Below are 10,891 nucleotides of genomic sequence, written 5' to 3' on the forward strand. Positions count from 1 at the left end.
GGAACTTTAAAATGGACCCAAACTATAAGGAGTCGGTGGTAAATACATCGAAAATAAATTGTCATATATTGTCTGCTTTTTCATTTTCATCATGTTGCTAAGGTAACAAGATACTGTATGAACGCAAGCTTAAGATTTGAACATGTTTATACATTCTCCTTTTGTCCTGTTCTTTCTTTCAATATTGACAGTACTAATAAGTTGACGTTAAAAGTACAACCAAGGGGACATTTTAGCAGCCAATGCGGATTAGTTTGCTGCTTAAAACATTATGCGCGTCTAGGGGGAAAGTATAATAGGAATACGGTACTCATGGGAAAGGTTATTGCATCTTATAAAATGATAAGTAATGTTTCTACAATGTAACACATAGTTAAATGTGCTACAGCCTCGACGTAGTCATCAAGGGTGGATCTGCGATTTTCGATTGCCGATATTATAAAGATGTGGCGATCGTGTGCTTTGTCTTTTTGTGGGTTTAGGTTTGAATGCAATTAACGTAGTAACGATTCGTTTGGGCGATTAAGGAGAATTTCATAACCGGTAAGTTGAGGACAGGACTGAAGATCCGTGCAACTGAGTCTGAGTACATTTTGATTGAATATCGATATTGCTACGAGGCGAATATATGCGAATGGACTGTACGGGTATCATGTTGGAAAGGTATGATGGGATAAGTATGTTCTTCATTTTGTACAGGTTAATAGACTTATAATATGTTCTTCTGTCGGATAGGAAATCCCATTTAAGATCCACTAGGACACGGTCTCTTTTTATCCAGAAAAACATAATACCTCTTTTTTCACGTAAACGTAATAAACATCAACAGCCTGATACTGTAATTAATGAAGTTCCAGTCATGAAAGTTAAGTCCCACAAGCATCTTGGACTAAACTTTTCAGACGATGCAAAATGGGCAACTCATATCTATTTTATGGTTGACAAGGTCCGGCAGCGAATTGGCATCCTCCGATTTTGAAAGTATTAATTATATCGCACAAGTCTAGTGCGCATGCATCTTTCATTTATCCGACTCCCGTTTGGAGTAATGCGATGTTGTGCAGGACAATTGTTCTAATGAACTAGTTAACGAAATTGAAGCTGTCCAAAACGAGGCTGCAAGGATCGCAACGTGCAATATCAATTTATGTAGCTGTGACCGTCTCCAAGTGAACACTTTTAATGGTGCATATGTATAAGGCATTTCATGATCAGAAAAAATGTGACCATTCTACTCATCGTTTAATAAGAAGAGAAGTTATATAGCACACTGCGTATCACTTACAAACTTCATGAACTTCATCATATTTATTGCTTTACTTTATAATTAATGCATCGTTTAATAAGAAGAGAAGTAATATAGCACACTGCGTATCACTTACAAACTTCATGAACTTCATCATATTGATTGCTTTACTTTATAATTAATGTATCGTTTAATAAGAAGAGAAGTAATATAGCACACTGCGTATCACTTACAAACTTCATGAACTTCATCATAGTGATTGTTTAACTTTATAATGAATGTTATCATTTACTGACGTCAGACACTTAGAGATCATGTATGATGGTGGTATTGTGCTTATCACATTTAATCATGTTAAGGGAATGTGAACAAGACTTAACACTACACTGTGTTCAGTGCAATCTGTAGGCTTATGTAAATTAAATAACTTGAACTCAATCACCAAAAACAAGTGTGATAAAAGGGAATAACTTTAACCTTCACGAAAAAGATAACTCTTTAATATTCTTTTTCAATGTATGTGTATTTCTTTACAAACACAAAAGACACATGATTCAAATAAAATATAATGTTTTGCGTTTAAAGTACTACCCCGGGGTTTAGATCAGCGAAGTTCCAGGATGTGTTGCAAACCGTGGCGAATGGCACTTATGATACGTATTCTGATTGTATGTGATCAAACATTTATTAAGCATTTTAACCCATGGTATAAAGTGTACTTCATTCAAATTATTTGTGTGTTTCGTGTTTGTTCAGACCCCAAGCACACCGAGCCAATGATGTATCAATCAAGACGTATCAATAATATAATCACTGAAATTAAGCGAAAAGCATTATTTAAAAAAGGGATTAGCATTTTACAGCGTTGCATCAACACACAAGATGTTCCAACAGCAACCCTTGTTCAAGATCCCAGACATGAATTATGTTCTTGAAAGTGTAAAAATATTCATACAATAGTATTTTTTACAAATAATAACATAGTACTATGTTATGTTTGTAAGTTAATAATTACCGAATACATATTCTTCGACAGCACAACTATTCAGTAAAGATATGGCAAGTAATATTAAGTTTTACCACATCGTATTTATATTCAGCAATGTTTTAAGGTGGATGAAATACAATTTTATTTTATTTTGAGCATGTAATTAAGTGATCAAAAGTATTTCATTTATTACGATAAATTAATTTTAGCTTGAAATACTTTAACACACGTTCACAGTTCACATGATAGTTTAAAGCACATGTTATGTTATTGAAGGGATGGGGGGACTATACATTCAATTTTATAGGATGAAAGTTGACATTACAAAGTTGTTAATTATATTTTTCAACTAAATAGTATATAGTGATTTTAATTTGTTTATCGAGTATAAATGGAAATAAATGTATTTAAAAAAACATTATGTCAATTTATACTTAAGCAACTAACAATACAATACAATATATGTGTTTAATCTACGTATTGCCACTTTTTGCCCGCTTTTCGAACCCGTTTTTAAACGAGTTAAATGGTTATTTATACTCACACATTTTTGTTTGTTAAGTATTATTTGTTCTCTAATATTTCAAATCTCTTAAAAAGTGCGTCCTTATTTCACATAAGGTTTTTAATAATACGCTTAATTCTCTTTATATTATTTGAACACATGTGCACTTGTTATTACTATGCTTGTAAATGACAATACAAGTATTAACAATGTTTTAAATGTGCTATAAATAAAAATATTAACTTTATTTGCGCAGTTATATATTTGGTAATTTCGGCTAAAGAAAATGTTTTATCAACAGGTGTTTGCTTTTTATTTTAATGCAAAAGATCTTCATATTAAAATACAAAAAGTCATAATGAACGAGGATTATAATGGGAACACAATAAAAAAAACGCGTGTGACTATCAACGTAAGTTCTCTACTTCCACAACATATTCAAGTCCAATACTACATTTTCATCTTCATTGAAGTATTTCAAGAATGATGTTGAAGGTAAAATACATAACGTTGTGTTTGTGCTATAACACATGCTTGCTTTATTGATAACTCTTGTTAAATATAAATCTAGAAAAAAATAACTTAATGTATGATTATTTACCTGAACAAAAAGTTACACCGTTTAGTACGATACTAAAATTTATAATATATGTTTATTTAGATCGGCACAATACAACATTGTCATGTATATAATATGCCTTGAATGATAATCAATCAAAATATTTACAGCACATGTTGGATTACAGATATAACGCAAACAATATACTAGACGAGGGAATAATTTCCGAAAATTTCAAGAAAAAGTATTCCGTTAATCAACCACAGCGAAGCATGATGGCAAATATCCTCGAAATCATTAATCAACAGATCATTTCATATACCAAGTTCCTGCATGAAATAGAATGTATTCTATCACCAATGAAAACAAACTCATACATGGTTGGCAGTTAGTTGACATACCGACAAGAAAATGATCTCTAGTTCTTAATTATAATATCAAGTTAACAAGAACATGAAGCATAACAGTGCATTTTCTTTTTTGGTTATACCAATAAAGTTTTGATGTGATCGTTGGAAATAACAAGATGTTACCTTCCGCCAATTACACATACATACACATGTAATCAAAAACCCTATACATACTTATATATGTTAACATTGATGCAACCTTTTCATTTGCAATGTTCACGTTTTAATTTAAAAGTATGACATGAATATGAAATAACAACTTACTTGCAAATTATACAGCGCACACAGCTATTCGGACTTATGTCAACATATTTGTATGTCCATTTGAACTATAAAACTAGCTTTGTTCTTTCAGCTCTGTATACCCCCTTTGCTGATTTGGTCACGCCTGTGTGTTTCCTGTTAACAAATACAATAACATGAAATGTGATTGGTCGGTTTAAACAATATCTACAAACACACTTAAAGGGACTGTCAACCACGAATGACGAGAAAAAAAGTTCTAAAACACCGTATTTTTTTATAATTGTTAGTTTATGTTGATTAAAATATCACGACTTGTATATTACATTACTTGAAAAAAGTTCATTTACAGTATATTCGGTGATAAAATTTCGCGATGTGAAATCGAAAGTACATCGCGAAAATAGGTGACATAACGAGATACATACTATAAATAACGCAAGTAGATTGATCATTTTATATATAAAATATATACAATTCACTACGCATGCACAAATAGCATTCCTGGGTTTACCACGTGACGATGATGATAAATCTACTGATGTTATTGATAGTGAACTTGAAGTTACCTGGTAGACATAGCCAGTAAAATTTCTTACCAAATATACTGAAAATATGATAACTTGACAACTTTATTCAAGTAATAAAATATACCAGTCGTGATATTTTAATCAATATAAACTAATAAAAGTAAAAGAATACGGTTATTACAACTTTTCTTTTCTGCGTCGTCGTTGTTGACAGTCCATTTAAGTTTAATATTGATATTGTTGTGTCTTAAATTTTGCCTTGTGTAATAGGACTATTTAATTAATATTTGTACAACCAATTCACGCTGTACAATAATAAAACTGTCACCTCGAAACAAAATCACATTATGTACTTAATTTACTCGAATACAATCTATTGAACAAAAACATTTGAGAACAATGCTGTGTTGGTTTTTACACTACTATAACATTGCCGATACGTATGTCAAAGCAGTATATATAGGAGAACGTTTAAAAACATATATTATGAAACTATTAAACATTTTAAGTTTAAATTCATATAGTGTTATAAATAACTGTAAGATTATCATCTTGTCATAGCGTTTTATTATTTTTTATATTTGAAGTGAATTATTTATTTGACTTGATTTTGTAACTGGTTTTTTATAATCTATATAAAAATCTATATAAAAAAAAGTTAAATATGTTATATTAGATTTGTATTAGTAGAATCATAAAACATTTTATCTTCGCTTTTTCGTAGAATCATTATTCTAAAGACAAGATATACCTAGGTTTTGTATATGTGACAATTTTAAAATGTTTTTGTTTTCTGTTTGATACGTGTTGTTTTACATTATACGTGTACAGTTTTTATTGTATAATGTTGTTGAGAGGCCTCGCTATAACTAAGATTACAATTGTTGAATATGAATAATTGTGTGTTATACACGTGTTGCCGCTAGGTGATACCGTCAGAAAATAAACAGTATAATATAAATGTATAATTAATAATATTAATATTGCAATTACAGCTATGTTATTATGATTATTATGTTTGTAATCATGTAAGCACAATGTGTATAGGTAATTATCATCTGTACATATGCCATCGGGAGGCATCTATACGTAAATAGTTATAATCTTAGCCCATGGATTGTAATCTTGTTTAAATATAATTATATAGTTACACTGTGAATGAAATACCCATAATTTCGTTCTCCAAGCGAACAAGTTAGTACCATATGTTAACAATCTAACATGGTCTTAATTTTGTGGTCTAAGGCATAATTATTGCTAGAGTAGTTTTCGATATAATTGTCTTTATGTCAATAATCGAGTGAATGATCTTTATTCTCATTTCAACATACATTTAGAATATAATTCAACAAGTATATTATACTCGTATGTGTGGTCACGTGGAGAAAATTACTTTTAAGTTATTAGTTTTTTGTTCAACATTGTATTTTATGTTAAAGTAAGTTTCTTATCGTCAATCTCGTGTTTCAATACCCATATATGCTTCACTTGGTAAGAGGCATACATTCATAATAATCTTCTTTAGTAATGTTTAGTTATCGTCAGAACAACTTAAAACATATCAGTAAATGAAACCCTAATAACTTGCAAAAACATACAAATGTTCTCTTAAAACCTGTACATGAAACTTTTACAAAATGATATGCAAGTGTATATTTTTGATTCATAAACATAATGTTTACCATAATATCATTATGAACATTTTAATATTAACATAACTATCATGTTTATACTGTGTCTTCAAAAACGGTTTAAATAACAATCCAGTAACTTGAATATGCAATGAGACAGACATTTTTTATTGCACTAATAATGTCGTAACTTGTATTCCTACATATTACGAATTCAGGTCTTGTTCTCTGTGAGACGACATGTATGGGTCATGGTACTCGGAACATGTAATAAAACATATATGTAGCACTTAGATTTGCAGAAGGAATCATATAGTGTGAGGGGAAATCAGCGTATTGAAATGATACACATGACACAACTGTTCACAGATGTCGGCATGTTTTGTAGTTTGTCGTGAAATTTTTTATATTGATAAATGTAAATATTGGCTATAAAACGCTCCAGTAAAAAATCAAGAATTAAAAAAAAGAAAAAAAGGTAAATGTCAGCAGGGCTCGAACCACTGACCTCTGGAGTCCTGGAGTAAAAAATCTACCACTTAGACCACTCTTCCGTCCTTCCGTATACCATGCCAGATATATCTTCTACTTTATATAAGCAAGGCTCGTAAGTTCATAAAATATAACGACAACAACAGAACTCTCCAAATTATTAGGTCATTTTGCGTTGCAACGCTTTATAATTTTCGAGTTTCTAAATCGTCAAAAGATGCATATAATGGCTATTTTAGAGCATGGTAAATGTTCAGTATTACTGTTTCCTCACAAATATCATAACTACAACAAAACTTTGCAAATCTGAAACAACTTTTTTCAATTTTGTTTATTTACCTAAACATGAAAAGATCCCTTTAACCAATCGACCTATTTTATTTCTGTGTAATAGGCTTAACATTAAGTTTAACTGTGACATCCTCAGTCAAATGATTTAGGTAAATCAAGCTTATAAACGTTTGCACGTTTGAATGGCGTCAGCACGGCGAAACGCAATTTACAATGGGGTGAACGTAAATAATGCATCAGTCGGGTTTAAGTGTGATGTTCATGATAAATAGGCTGCTAATTTAGTGCGCAATGTTTATAGATGTAAATGAAAACAATTTAAATAGAACCAACACATTCATAATTTCCACGATTTGTTTTATTTCAGTACTATAAAGTTCTTTTACAACATATCAAATTCTAACAATCAGGTGGGTGACGTTAAACACAAGATCATCAAAACGTTATAGTAATTGGTATAATGTCTTTTTGTATATACATTTTCTGTCATTATATTTTTGTCCTAGTTTCGTTCATCTTAAATTTTGGACATGAAAATAATACTTATTTTTTTACTATCCATAAACTTAGAGTAATTAAGGTATATCAAAATATTGTTTTATCCTTTAATATATTTTTTCATTTAAATTTGTTTACACCATACTTGAGAAACGTTAAGAATGACACAAGGCATGAACAAAATGGTGAATAAGCATTAAGCATTACAAAGAAACAAGCAGAAAACAAATCAACTCAATTTCTAGACAATCAATGACTGTGTCAGAAAAACTAAGTACTCCCATAATCCCTTCGTTAGCAATACACGTTTACACGAACGTTATCTCTGATAATTGGATGTTAATTGCCAACATCGAATATTACATTTGATCGGACGATTGGGGAATAACAGTAAATGAAATAGTTTATTCCAAAAGTCCATTCGCAAGCGGTTAACGCTTCAAGTGTAATCTGCGGACAGGTTTTACAATTATTTTTTCTGCTCGCGTATTCAATAAGTTACGGAAAGGGTCGTATCCAACCCGTACATCCTTCCCATGACCCCTTGATCGGGAGGCGGAAAATTACAACGGGCGAGGCATGGTATGGTATTGCGCAGGGGGGGGTTAGAGGGTTAGGGTTTGGGTTAGTGTTAGGGGTCGGGTTAGGGTTTGCGTTAGCCTAAACCCAACCCTAACCCTAACCCGACCCCTAATCCTAACCCTTACCCTAACCCTTTTTGGGGGTTATCACCCCTGACCATGCCTCGCCCGTTGTAGTTTTCCGCCTCCCCCGCTTGATCAATCGGAACCGCGGAAATATCGAACCCGTGATTATAGAAGTGTATCGTAAAACTTTTAAAACTCAAGCGCGTTTTCTTAAATCTGATCTTGCTTTATCTTTTGATCAAACAGACGTAAACACTAGAAAGAAATTCAGGTATGCACTGTTAAGTATTTAACACAATGGCTCATGTGATGATGTTCCTCTGACACCAATATAGTCAACAATCATTTAGAGAACTTATCTGATTTTTCAAACAAAATACAACAAATACAAATACAGGGAAGTTATGTATTGTTGTAATGATCTAGCAGACACCGAAACCGGAAGTTTTAAATGCCTCTTTTGCAAAGCTTAACAGGATAGACATCTAGACACGCAATCCAAATAATCCTACTTGAACTAATATACCGCATGAAACAAAATAACCCTCTCCCTGCACACACATGAAAGTGTGTACACAGTGCTGTCTAAACCATCAAGAAGTAATTATTAATCCGTCAGTTGAATATTATGTGATTTAACACACTTGGATATTCATTTACTTACCCCAAAAGGCTTAAAAGAATATGAAATACATCATATATGTTTGATTTTGAAAACATGCCAAAGGGTAGCTTCCTCCACTCTCTTTTGAACAGGTAACCAGTTCAAAATCTTAAAATGTTCATTAACTATATGTGACATATGACATAGACTGAGGACAAACCTTATTAATTTATTTTGTGTGACCTGAATGTTATCTTTCCAAAATTTGATAATACCTCGATACCAAAAACAACATGCGTAATCGAAATGAAATTGGATTAGAGCCATGACCAGAACACGTCGTATGTAACTAATCATACCACAGGAACGTTTGTAAGAGCATAAACATTACTATATTGTCATTTGTGACCTAAAGGCTATCATATATATGCTTTATGTTTTACATTTTTCTACGCGTATTCCAATATTGCGTAGAAGAGGAATAGTTTTGAAAACGAAAACTGAATACTTTCAACACTAAGAGCGCAAAAAATCGTCAACCACAGAGTGAAACAAGCTGACGCAGACAATTTAACCTGTTCAGGCCTTGCAAATTGTAAGTTTCATGTCACCAATCATAAGAACCATCAACTTATCAACACATCAAAATATAAACATTCGGCTGTTAGTATCGGTAGTACCGTGCATTATAATAATTCCTTTGCCTAACCTGCTCCGTGTAATTTATATAGGATCTGGCACAAGTTGTGATATTATACCATATTTTATTAAACGAGTTCAGGAATCATGTTAGTAAGCGAGCCTTTGGCGAGCTTTCTAACGAATTTCCTGGCTTTTTTTCAGAACTTTCTTGGAAATAAGCAAATTCAATAAATATTTACGCAAACATAATGATAAATCCCGAATGTTGGTTACATTTGGTGACGTCTTTTGACGTTGCAACGTCATTTCAGCAAAATAATAAAATGCGATTGGTCAATCGAACGAAAACTAAGCCAGTGAAAACTCTTAAAAATTAGATTACACATGTGTAAGATAAAAATATTCGTAATGGTTATATAACATGGGAAACAGGGTATGGCATGTGATTAAACAATATTATCATACCACCGCATTGATATCTGTCTGATATAACGTTGCCTGATACATTTTGTTATATCAGGTCAACAGGAGGTTTTTATATCACTCATGTTTGGATTAACATTGGCGTGCTCATGACGTTACTATTAAGACGTCAAACGACAAAAGTCATATTTTTTCCTGCTAAAACTGCAGTTTTATAGTGATTTTTTTCATCATTTCTTTACAATGGGGGACGTAGAGGTATGATAAACAGAAAAACAGGTTACTGCCTGATCTTTTTGTAAAATATCATATATTTTAACGATAATAAAAAATCGTTTTCAAGTATTAATCGCCATTTCATTCAACTAACATAATCATCATAACCGAACCCGCATATCACCGAGCCTAAGTGTCTCAGATGGTAAATAACTGGCTAATCAATCATGAAATTGTAAAATCGTGATTACCGGAATCCTACGTAAGATCGACTATCTCCGGTATCCTCCGTAAGATCACCTATCTGCAGAATCCTTCGTTAGATATATTATTTATGCTAACTTCCAGTTCGCTGAGCTTGCCATGAGAGTATGGGTCAAAACAACTGGAGCGTAATATGATTCGACTACTACTCGAACAGTCAATAATACTTACAGGACACTACTGAAACCATTGAGTGAATGCGTTTGGGCGGATGAGTACATGAATGCGTGGGTAAATGCGTGGGTAAGTGAGTGCGTAAGTGAGTGCGTAAGTGAGTGCCTGAAAGAGTGTAAGATTGAGTGAGAGAGTGCTTTCATGAATCAGAGGTAGGCAAGAAAAGCCGTAAATGGTTAAAGTTGTGGTTGCCATGTTTAAAAGTATCATGCATATATATGGGGCTTTAGACCGGATGTCCATAGAATTCATTATCTTCAAAATATAAACTGAGTTTATGAGTTCACTTTGTTGTTAGGTTTGGTAACTGTTTACGGCAGACACCTTTTTACAATATGAGAACAGCAAGACAAATTTGCACTTATACACCGTCAATACTGTAAGACACTTGCGGCACAGTTATTCCTCAACATGTAGCTTGCAGTAACGACATGCTTAGTCTTATAAATACTTAAACATTATATGGCAAGTGCACTAGGGAATTTTAGAAACATTTAAGGCAACGTTACACTAGTAAAATACAGACAC

The 10,891-nt window shown here is 32.4% G+C and overlaps 1 protein-coding gene across 4 annotated transcripts in view; it reads right to left on the reverse strand.

The window, feature by feature from the left end:
• LOC127869379 (peptidyl-prolyl cis-trans isomerase FKBP8-like) overlaps positions 1-4,108 on the reverse strand; it is a 59,634-nt gene extending 55,526 nt beyond the window's left edge. For all 4 annotated transcript variants that reach the window (XM_052411901.1, XM_052411900.1, XM_052411898.1 and 1 more), the window contains exon 1: positions 3,973-4,108. The gene's annotated coding sequence lies outside the window, so the exon portion shown is untranslated. The remainder of the gene's footprint in view (positions 1-3,972) is intronic.
• Positions 4,109-10,891: the final 6,783 nt, after the last annotated feature.

This window comes from Dreissena polymorpha, chromosome 2 (assembly GCF_020536995.1).
Source record: "Dreissena polymorpha isolate Duluth1 chromosome 2, UMN_Dpol_1.0, whole genome shotgun sequence".
Classification (NCBI taxonomy): Eukaryota; Metazoa; Mollusca; class Bivalvia; order Myida; family Dreissenidae; genus Dreissena; species Dreissena polymorpha.